General features: G+C 37.6%; 1 long non-coding RNA gene across 1 annotated transcript; it reads left to right on the forward strand.

The window, feature by feature from the left end:
- Positions 1–857: 857 nt before the first annotated feature.
- LOC129760705 (uncharacterized) lies at positions 858–2262 on the forward strand. The gene is made up of 3 exons (XR_008740374.1): positions 858–981; positions 1661–1864; positions 1926–2262. It is a non-coding gene; the product is annotated as an uncharacterized LOC129760705 (long non-coding RNA).
- The last annotated feature ends 9155 nt before the right edge of the window (positions 2263–11417 follow it).

The raw sequence follows: 11417 nt of genomic DNA on the forward strand, positions 1-11417 counted from the left end.
GCACAGTACAGTTTATTTTCAACGAGATAAAGAAATAATTTATTCTTAGAATTTAATGTGGTGACGCAGTTGTTCTATGCTTCGCGGCCCGCTGGATTTAGTTTGGCCACTCATTATTTGATTCTTTATCAGCAGAGACGCCACATAAAAACAACAAAAACACGCAAGCTATGTCTGACCGGTAGGATTAAGAGCGATAGTACAAATTGTCTTTTTTTTTTACTTCGATTAGCCAGGGATTCTTCGAGTGTTTCACGCAACTTCGCTTACAATGTCAAGGGTAGATAATGAGTGGGTTTCGCAATCGCAAATTTCCAAGTTACAATGTTGCGTACCGATGCACAGTGGGTAAAGTGGGGTAATTATGGACCCGAAATCTAAAACAATAACAATCGCTGATTGTTATCTGGTTTGTAAGAATAGCATTACATAAGATTTATGAATGTCCACGAGTTTGAGCCCGAGAGTAAACATCGAACACACTTTTATTTAGTAAGTTTTTCCGTAACTTTCCGTAAGCTTCAACGGTGATAAAGTCGCGAATGCTATAACGATGGTAAAACGACTATAATCGAAAAAAAAAGATTTATGAATGGCGAATTGTCGAATTCATACCTAATCGCCTAACATTTGTGTGCTATCGATACCGTCCTTAAGGTGAGATAGAAAAGGGGTGAGTAAAATATTCAGGAAATAAGCCGATTACGATTTAAAGTTTAAAAAAAAATTGAAATAATGAAAAAAGGAAAAAAAGAACCAACAAAAAAAACGGGTAAAAAGGAAAGGTGGTAATCGGAATGATTTTGACCTTTAACTTCCCGCATACTAAAAAACTGTATTTCAAATAGTCACTACGATACATCTACGGCTCCAGAAAAAGTGATTGTCTCTGTAAACGTAGCTATTATTTTAAACTTTACTTCGAAAACGATAAGAGTTTAAAATTAACGTCATTGTGAATAAGTGATGGTATCTGGAAAGGTGAATGAATGGTTTAACGATTTACTTCAATTTTATTAATAGACGTAAAACTGTTCTCGAATCATATAACGCAAAGCGTTCATGACGTCTCTCAAACTCATGTCAAAAATAACCAAAATGCTGGTCAGAGATGCCAGACGATTTGAAAAAAATAAACTCAGCACAGATTTAAGAAAAATCTTTTGAACGAAACAATTTTTTTTTCGATTATTGAGTCGATAACAAGCAGCATTATAGTGCATGGTGGTCAAATGTTAGATACAAAGTTACAATTTCTTATAAAGCTTATGATATTGTTCTAGATTTTACACACCATGCTATCCACAATAAGCTTTTAGTTGAGTTTAATATCGCTTCCTTAAAAAAAACTTTTTGTTTCTTAAATATGCTTAATTCACACATCTATATATTCTAACCTTTTTAACGAACAAAGATTATTTAGGTTTGATATTTTTGAAGACTTTCCTCTCATGAGGCGATAAAAAGATTAAATAAAAATTAACCCAACTATGTAGAACTCATTATTGTTTGAGTTTAGGGAATATCACCTGTGATATCACCTCTACTTTCGTTTAATAAGTTTTCTATAAAAGTTTTATACTCTATGTCCTTGAAATTAACCTGTTTCTAATAGCTACTAATTACTCTTTTTTATTTTCACATTTTTATTTCATATTAGTACAATATTTATAAATCAGTCTCGTTGGCATCCCTGCCGACAACATAAAAAACAACAAACGTTTTCCGCGCGCGTTCCCCTAAGAAGTCCTGTGTGCCGTTCCAGCAGCAAATCTCCACCGTTTGGCTGTCGACTGAAGGGAATCGGTAGCCGTCGTGATTATCGCAGGACAGACAAGAAAAAAGCCAGCGATGTTTGTAACAGGTAAATTCCACATACAAATAATAACATCAACAAATTTTAGAAAGGTTTTTTTTTATTTCAGAAACATATCCGCTGGAGGAGCTGGAGGAGCAATTTCACTCTGGAAGGAGCAATCCTGACTTCGGGATCCAGCAGCTGATCCAACGTGTGTCGGAAATTAGACCTCGTCCTGGTGAAGGAGCGATAAGAAGATATCAGTCCGAGTCGAGAGGGTATAAAGACGGCAAAGACATGGTTCTAAATTGCGCACCCGCCGCTGCAGGAGGATCTTTTTCCATTCCACCACTGTTTCAACCCCGGTGTTGGTTGAAAGTTGATGGGTAATTATATTTTTCAAATATCAGGTCGATAGTATGGTGTACATAATTAAAGTTGATAAAATAAAGATTTATAAAATCTAAAAATCGCCACTTTTTATTTTTCACAAAAATGAGAATTTTTTTGTATGTGTGCGTGCTCCATTCCCGTATACGATTCAGAATACGGTACGCATAATGTTGGAAGAACGTCATATCAGATCGTTTTATAATTATTACTGTAAATGTTCAGTTACAAGTGAACTTTAAGAATGACTCTAACATAAACAGTTTGATGGCAAGAATATGTTTTCCCTGAGCGGTTTTTGAACTTTATCTCAACTGTTTGCAGAACAGTTTCTCCATACAATTGTTTTAACAGTTTTAAACAGTAACATAACTTAACGCCATATTCCACAGACCGTCGTTTTGGAATTCACAATTAGTGGAATGTTTTTTACGATGTCAGATATCGTTTTCTAAAAGTTATTTTACGCTGTCCCGAATAGTTTTATAACTATTATAGTGACTGTTTGGTAACAGTATTTTTGTATTCGGGTTGTATTACGATCAATAAATATATATTATTTCAACCCTGCTCTTTCATCGAACTATTTAAAGTATTTTTAATGTATCAATGTTGATTTTTCTTAATAGTTTGGAATAGCATTAGGTATTGTAAGCGGAGCAATTCTTTTAAAGTTACTTGGAGTGTAAATATTGAAAATTTTCTCAGAATATGATATGCATTCATTTCCATTTATGGATCAGGTCCAGGGGCGACCCTAGAGCTCGCTCTTGGGGGAGGGGTGATTTATCAAATTTTAAAAAAATCGACCAATAAAAATAAACTTTAATATTTAGTGATAAAAGTTCATTCTGAAAGAGTGATGGAGGGGGAAAAGATGCTGGAAACTGCCCTTTTTCCTCCAATTTGATCTCATTGAACTAAATTTGAGGTATTTTGAAATTTTTTCAAAATTAGAGATGAAATTTATAATTTCTTACGCATTTCTTACTTAAACTTTTTCCGATATACTTTGATACAACTTCAATGAAAAAAAAAAAAAAAAACTATGGTCTAATTTCATAAACGAAAATAATTCGTTTGTTGTTGAATGGAACGAAATTTTAATTTAAAAAAACTTTCTATTTTTCCTGGGCTTCTTCATATCAGTGCAAAATATCAAAATTTTGATTACTTTAATTTTTAAATATTTGTTTAAAAAAATATTTGAGTTAAGTTTTTGATTAAAATTGCTATGAACTTAAACTGATTAAAAAAAAAAGCTGATGTACAGTTATATTATTCAGAATAGTGGTTCGAAAATAAAGTGTTGTCGTTATTAATTCTGAAATCAATTTTTCATTGTGAATTGTGGTCCAAAAGCTTTATTTAAAATTCTTTATTCAATTCTGAAATAAAAAATGAAAATATCGTATTTTCCCCAACCTTTCGGGTAGTGGTCATATCACCTCTTGTCTGCAACTCCGATTCTCTACCTCCCCGTGGTGCTAGCTGGGCTGCGAGCAACCGTTGCGGTGATCGGGTAGGTACCTAACCCCGGTGGATGCTTTGGTCGCATGCAGACTGAGTTAGGGGGCTTCGTACGCGTCTGTTCTTCATGTCAGGGGCGGCGTGCGGAGTTCAACAACGTCCTGGTGGTGTTCGGGACCCAAAACAGCAACATCACGACGGTCCTCCTGCGAGATAGTGGGGTTAGCTGCAGGCCTTGCGAGCCCCTGACTTCAAAACAAAAACACAAGCAACGAACAACGAACAACAAATTTCGGATGGAAATCGGCAAAGACCCACGCGACGAAAAGGGACTAGCGATTGGAAACTTGGAACATGGAACTGCCGATCTCTAAATTTTGTGGGCAGTACCCACGTGCTCTCCAACGAATTGCAGAGCCGCAAATTCGACATCGTAGCGCTGCAGGAGGTATGCTGGAAGGGCTCCACGGTACGAACGTACCCAGATGGTCGTGCCATCTACCAGAGCTGCGGCAACACACACGAGCTTGGAACAGCCTTTATAATGATGGGAAAGATGCAAAAGCGCGTGATCGGGTGGTGGCCGATCAACTCACGAATGTGCCGGTTAAGAATCAAGGGCCGGTTCTTCAACATCAGCATCATCAACGTGCACAGCCCTCACCTCGGAAGTACCGGTGACGACAAAGACGAATTTTACGCGCAGCTGTAGCGTGAATACGACCGTTGCCCAAAACATGATATCAAAATCGTCATCGGGGATTTCAATGCTCAGGTCGGCCAGGAAGAGGAACTCAAACCGACAATTGGAAGGTTCAGTGCGCACCAGCTGACCAACGAAAACGGCCTCAGACTTACTGATTTCGCCACCTCCAAACGAATGGCCGTACGTAGTACCTTTTTCCAGCACCGCATACCACACAAGTACACCTGGAGATCACCGTACCAAACGCAATCACAGATCGACCACGTTTTGATCGACAGCCGACACTTCTCGGACATCATCGCGTCAGATCCTGTCAGGGCGCCAACATCGAGTCGGAACATTATCTGGTGATGGTGAAGATGCGCCCAAAACTCTCCGTAGTGAACAACACGTGAAACCGGCGCCCGCCTCGGTTAAATATCGCGCGACTGAAGCAACCTGAGGTCGCGGCAGACTACGCGCAATCGGTCGAAGCAGCCCTGCCGGCAGAGGGCGAACTTGACGAAGCCCATCTCGAGGACTGTTGGGATACCATCAAAACAGCCATCAACAGAGCTGCGGAGAACGTCACCGGTTATGTGGAGCGATCTCGACGGAACGACTGGTTCGACGAAGAGAATGCCGCGCGGGCGGCAGTAGTGCAAAGAGGCACCCGTCGAAATGTGGAAAATTACCGACAGCGGAAGAGGCAGCGAGGCCGAGTTTTCCAGGAGAAAAAGCGCCACCTATCAGAAACTTAACGCATCCCGCAAAGGTTTCGTGCAGCAAGCCGAAATGTGCCGGGATAAGGACGGGGGTATCCTGACGGACAATCGTGAGGTGATCAAAAGGTGGAAGCAGCACTTCGATGAACACCTGAACGGCGCACATGCAGGAGGTCAAGACGGTGGGGGATGATACATCGCCGGCGTAGCCAACGACGTAGAGGAGCCACTCCCAACGATGAGTGAAGTTAAGGAAGCCATTCGCCAGCTGAATAGAAACAAGTCGGCTGTAAAGGATGGCATCGCAGCTGAACTCATCAAAATGGGCCTGGACAAGTTGGCCGATTGCCTACACCGGTTGATAATCCGGATCTGGGACATAGAACAGCTACCGGAGGAGTGGAAGGAGGGGGTTATATGCCCCATCTACAAGAAGGGTGACAAATTGGACTGTGAGAACTACCGAGCGATCACTGTCCTCAGTGCCCGAATACTACTCCACCGCCTAACGCCACAAGCAAACAAATTCGTGGGAAGTCATCAGGCCGGCTTTATGGAGGGACGGTCTACGACGCACGGACCAGATATTTACATTACGGCAAATCCTCCAAAAATGCCGCGAACACCAAGTCCCTACGCACCATCTATTCATCGACTTCGAAGCCGCATACGACACGATCGACCGTAACGAGCTATGGAAAATCATGGACGAGAACGGCTTTTCTGGGAAGCTGATCAGACTGATCAAGGCGACGATGGATGGAACGCAGTGCTGTGTGCGGATTTCGGGTGAATTGTCGAGTTGATTCGAATCGCGCAGGGGGCTTCGACAAGATGATGGTCAAACCTGCATGATGTTCAACGTGGCGCTAGAAGGTGTTATTCGACGAGCGGTGGGCGAAATGCGGGGCACGATTTTCAACAGATCCAGTCAACTTATCTGCTTTGCCGATGACATTGATATAGTCGGCAGATCATCTGCGGCGGTGGTGGAGATCTACCGCAAACTGAAACGCGAAGCAGGAAGGATTGGGTTGATGATTAATACGTCCAAGACGAAGTACATGCTGGCCTGCGGATCCGAGACCGAGCGAACCCGCTTGTCCAGTAATAACAAGATCACGATCGACGGTGACGAGCTGGAGATAGTCGAAGACTTTGTCTATCTCGGCTCACTGGTGACCGCAGACAATGACACCAGCCGTGAGATCCGGAGGAGAATTATCAGCGGAAGTCGTGCCTACTATGGACTCCACAAGCAACTGCGGTTGAGAAGACTTAGCCCTCGCACGAAGTGTAACCTGTATATGACGCTTATTAGAACGGTTATTCTCTACGGGCACGAGACATGGATATTGCTCGAGGAGGACCTGCGTACACTCGGAGTATTCGAGCGACGAGTGTTAAGAACCATCTTTGGCGGCGTACAGGAGAACGAAATGTGGAGGCGAAGGATGAACTTCGAGCTCGCGCGACTCTACGGCGAACCCAGTATTCAGAAGGTGGTGAAGGCTGGCCGGATACGCTGGGCGGGACATGTTTCGAGAATGCCGGACGACTGTCCTGCAAAACAAGTGTTCGCTACGAATCCGGTAGGAACAAGAGGAGCGGGGGCGCAATGAGCGAGGTGGTTAGACCAAGTGGAGCGTGATCTGGCGAACGTGGGGTGCCCGAGAAATTGGAGAAAGGTTGCCATGGACCGAGTTAATTTTAGGAATTATGTTCGTCAAGTTATGTCGTGAGACGGAAAACTATGTAAAATAAAATAATCATATTTTATAAGTTTATTCAATTCGAAACGAATGGATTTAATTTTATCTTTTGTTCAGAATACTTATAAATTGGCAATAAGAATGAATAAAATATTAATTGTTATTTATTCTTCGAAGAGTACAATATTCACAATTTTTTAAACGTTTTTCTATATATAATTAGAAAAAAATTGAAAAGTAGGATCAATTTCTGATAGCATAGCGCAACAAAATTGTTATTGGTGTGATAAAAGATTAAGAGCTGATTTTTACTTATTTTACAGTGTTGAAGAATTTGTGCATTTTTCGAAAAAAAAAACTACAAAATTTTGCAGTGTTATTAGAAGGTTTTGAAGTTTTGATTAATTGATCAACTTTCTCGATGACTGCGAGTAATATCAACATCTGAGAGAAAGTTACATAAGTTTTCTTTATGATTTTTCTACAGTTCTACGGAAATACAGGAATTTGACCTTATTTAAATGAATGTGAAATTTTTTTATCGGCTACATCGGTGAAATTCTTATATATTCTTTCTCAAGAATATAAATTTCACCGATATAGCTGATAAAATAATTTCACAAAATAAATTTACGTTGATTAACTCTTCATTTTAAATGTAATTTTTAACCAAAAAAATCTCATATATTGTCGAAAACAAATAGTTTTGCAGTCTTCTACCTAGATTTAGGCTGCCAGATAGCCGGATTTTATCAAAAAAAGTTGCGTTGAAGAAATTTTTTGAAAATTTTTTATGAAAATAATCAGAAAGGTTTTTTGGAAGCTTGAAATACGATTTAAAATCTGCTAATAAGTTTTGATGGAAAAAAACTTGTTTTCAAGCTTTTTTTTTCTTGATTTTTATAAAGTAATTGTTTGGTTTTGCCCAAATTTACCCGGAATAGCTCTTCACACGATGCTACAAACAACATACTTTGTTCAGCAAAGTTTAAGTGCACAAAAACCGCATCTTTTGGTGGCATTGGTATCAAAAATATTGCACGTTTGGTACACATTTTGGTCAGTTGAAAACAAAATTTTTGGACCAAAAAATTATTTTTCCTGAAAATAACTAGCTTAATTTTCATTTTGACACAAATTTGGTTTATTTTTCATTTTTGACGTGTAGTATTCAATCCAAAAAAAATATAAAAAATATAAATTTTGTGAAAATTTTGTAACCTAGAATACAATTAAAATCAAATATTTTCAAAGTGGACTTTTTCCAAAGATCGCACTTGCGGAACCTCTAAACATGATTTTTTTAATCGACCCCATACAAAAGTTTGTTCTCTACATCCTAATCTACCATTTGGAGAGTGAGCCCCCAGATTCCCAGAAGTTATGCAATTTTGGGACACCCTAATGAATATATTGAGTTAAGGTGTATCTACTATTGAATTGAGTGGAACGTTCACATCCAAATTACGTTCAATAAAATGTCTTTATCGCTCCCAGTCAGTTTTTTGTCAGTTAAATGTTGATTTTAAAGGGTTTTCATTGGGACTTTTGGATAAAAAAGTTACTGAAAGGTGGTCTGAATCCTACACACAAAAAAAAAGCATAGTAAAATTACTAAATCCGTGGTTTAAACATTGGTCCGTTACTTTTTCTTTTGTATGTAAACGATCTTTGTAATTTACCACTGAAAGGCACAGCTCGATTATTTGCTGATGATACAGCTATTTTTTATTCAGCTGCATCAACGAATGTTATAACTCAACAAATTGAAAATGATTTGAAGTTACTATCAAAATATTTTAAATGCAACTTGCTTTCTCTAAACTATTCAAAAACCAAATATATGTTGTTTCGTTCTTCACATAAAAAAATACTATCAAATAATGACCCAATTATGGATGGAATTGTTATTGAGAGAGTTCATTACTTCAAGTACTTAGGAATTTTCTTGGATGAAACACTTTCTTGGAGTTGTCACACAGAGAACCTAGTAAAAAAAATTTCTCCTCTTTGCGGTGTTTTGTGGAAATTAAGAAACTTAGTGCCCCAACATGTTCTTTTAAAGTTTTACTATGCATTTATTCAGTCTCATCTAAACTATCTTATTTTGATATGGGGAAGAGCCTCCTTGTCACATCTTCAAAAACTTCAGACCCTACAGAATAGATGTTTGAAAAACATCTTCAGACTACCCCTGCTTTTTCCAACCCAACAGCTATACTCTCTGGGAACGCACAACATTCTTCCAATAACCGAACTCTGTAATTTGCAAACCGTTATATATGTTCATGATAATATACACTCGAGTAATAACCAAAACCTAAATTTTACTACGGGATTAAGAACCCACAATACCCGTCAAAATAATTACTTGCAACGAAGCCGATCCATGACATCTTTAGGGCAAAAAAGAATTTCTTTTATAGGACCTACAATATACAACGCTTTACCTACTGAAATAAAGACCATCAACAACCGTTCCATGTTTAAAGTCAAAGTAGTACAGTTATTAAAAGAAAAATTGAATCGTTAAAAAAGTCGATCAACAACCAGTTTTTTTTAATCAAATTTTGTTTGTTTTTGTAGCATCGTAGTTTTCTTTTGTCGTATTTTTAACTATTAATAAGTAAACTTAAGTAAATCTAGCATAATATTTAATTAGTTAACATTATTAAAAAAAAGAAATGGATCTCTTTAAAGGAAATTTTCTTCCATTGAGATCCTTATCGTAATCTTGTTTAATTATAGCATACATTTCCTCGCAGTAAATAATAAACTTTAGTGTTCTCAGCATGATTAAAATTTTGTTCGCGTTGAAGTTTCTTTGTTTTGCTACCAGACGTGCTGAGAACAGTAGCGTCCATTACCAGGGGGCTCAATTGAGCCTTTTGGTGTGGGGGAGTGTGGTGGGCCGCTACAAAAAAAAAAAAAAAAAAAAAAAAAAACGAACTACAGGCGACCATATTTTTGAGTCAAATATGTTTTGTTGTTTATAATACCTTACGCATAGCTATTTTACCATGTGCTCAATTTGGCTGCGCATAGTAAATTCGACTGCGTTTTAGTAAAATTGTCAAGGAAATGATGCATTGTTTTACATCGTCCCTAGTGAAATTAATATGTTTCATGATGAAACTAGTATGTGTTATGATAAAGATTAGGAGGAGCGAGGAGCTTGATTTAAATAGTAAAATAGTTTGTTTAATTGCATGCATGCATTATGACATTATTTGAAACATGAAAATTCACACTTCCGACACACGTCGGTCAATGTTAGTGTGTTCTCCCGATGCTCTGGAATGATTTTCAAAGTTATGTAACAATAAAGCAGCTCAAAATTAGTTTTTTTTACAAACGGGTTTGATGATTAATGATCCTGAATTAGTGTAAACAACAAGAATGTTTACCATAGTAAAATTATCATACGCACTTATGTTTTTGAGTCAAATATGTTTTGTTCTCAAAAGTACGATGTGCGTAGTATTTTGTTGATATGAATTGGTGCCGCAATGTCAAAATTACTATGCGGGCGGTAGTTGTGATAGAAATTATGATGAAATTATCATGATCATAGTATTTTCGACAACAAACATTGAGAGTTATCGAAAATTACCAGGTACATAGTAATTTCAATATTGTTTCATGCGCACTTTCACAAAATCGATGTTAAACTTTTCGTGGTTGAAAATACTATAGCGGTGAAATGGTAAAATTATCATGACAGCGTCTTTGGGATGACCACTCAATTTTTTTCCGTGTATGTGGTTTATCTATACACAGCAAGAAAAATTCGTGTAAATTTAGATCGAAAACGATGCACGAAAACGGAACATCGATTTTAATTAAAAATTCTATCACGGTGTTTTTTTTTTCAAGGATGTTATTTTTGAGACGTGTAAATTTAGATCGACAACAATGCACGAAATCGAATGACATAAACCGTCGTGTAAAAACACAGGGATGTAAATTTAAAAATAAACTATTGTTAATATTACAAATCTTTATTAAACAATTTGAATTTTGGTACTGTCTATGACTAAATGTACCGCATGCGTCATCTTTTTAAACATATATTTTCGAAACTATGCATACAACTGGAATTGTGTTTGTTTCCGATGATTCCCAGCAGAACGATGTTTTGCCGATGAGCGTCAGCAGCATCCTCAAATTCTTCAGGAATATCACAGTTATCGGAATATCCTGAACTTTAGGAAATTTTTACATTGATTTGACTTTTCTTGCAATCGAAAGAAAATTTTCAGTTCCACTATTTTTATTTCATCTATCCACTTTTCAATAAAATTCTGAAAGAATTTTGTTAGGGACGAATACCACATCAACTGCGAAGAGAAATTCTGGCATTTCGCACAATAAACCACCATTCAGAATCAAAGCAGATAAACTTATGCCACAAACAATGCAAACGATGGATCTGCCGTGTTTTACATTGATTTCGATATAACTTTATACTGCGAAATATTTTTTAAATCAGGGCATGTAAAATTACATCAAACTAAATTAAGTTTATTCCAACGATTCAAAAATAGATCAAAAAGAGTTTTAAAATAAAATCATTTTTGAATTACACTAGTTGAAATGTAGATCACTTGTGTATTAGATTGCGTATACTTTTAGAA

Source organism: Uranotaenia lowii, unplaced genomic scaffold, assembly GCF_029784155.1.
Source record: "Uranotaenia lowii strain MFRU-FL unplaced genomic scaffold, ASM2978415v1 HiC_scaffold_735, whole genome shotgun sequence".
NCBI classification, from domain to species: Eukaryota; Metazoa; Arthropoda; class Insecta; order Diptera; family Culicidae; genus Uranotaenia; species Uranotaenia lowii.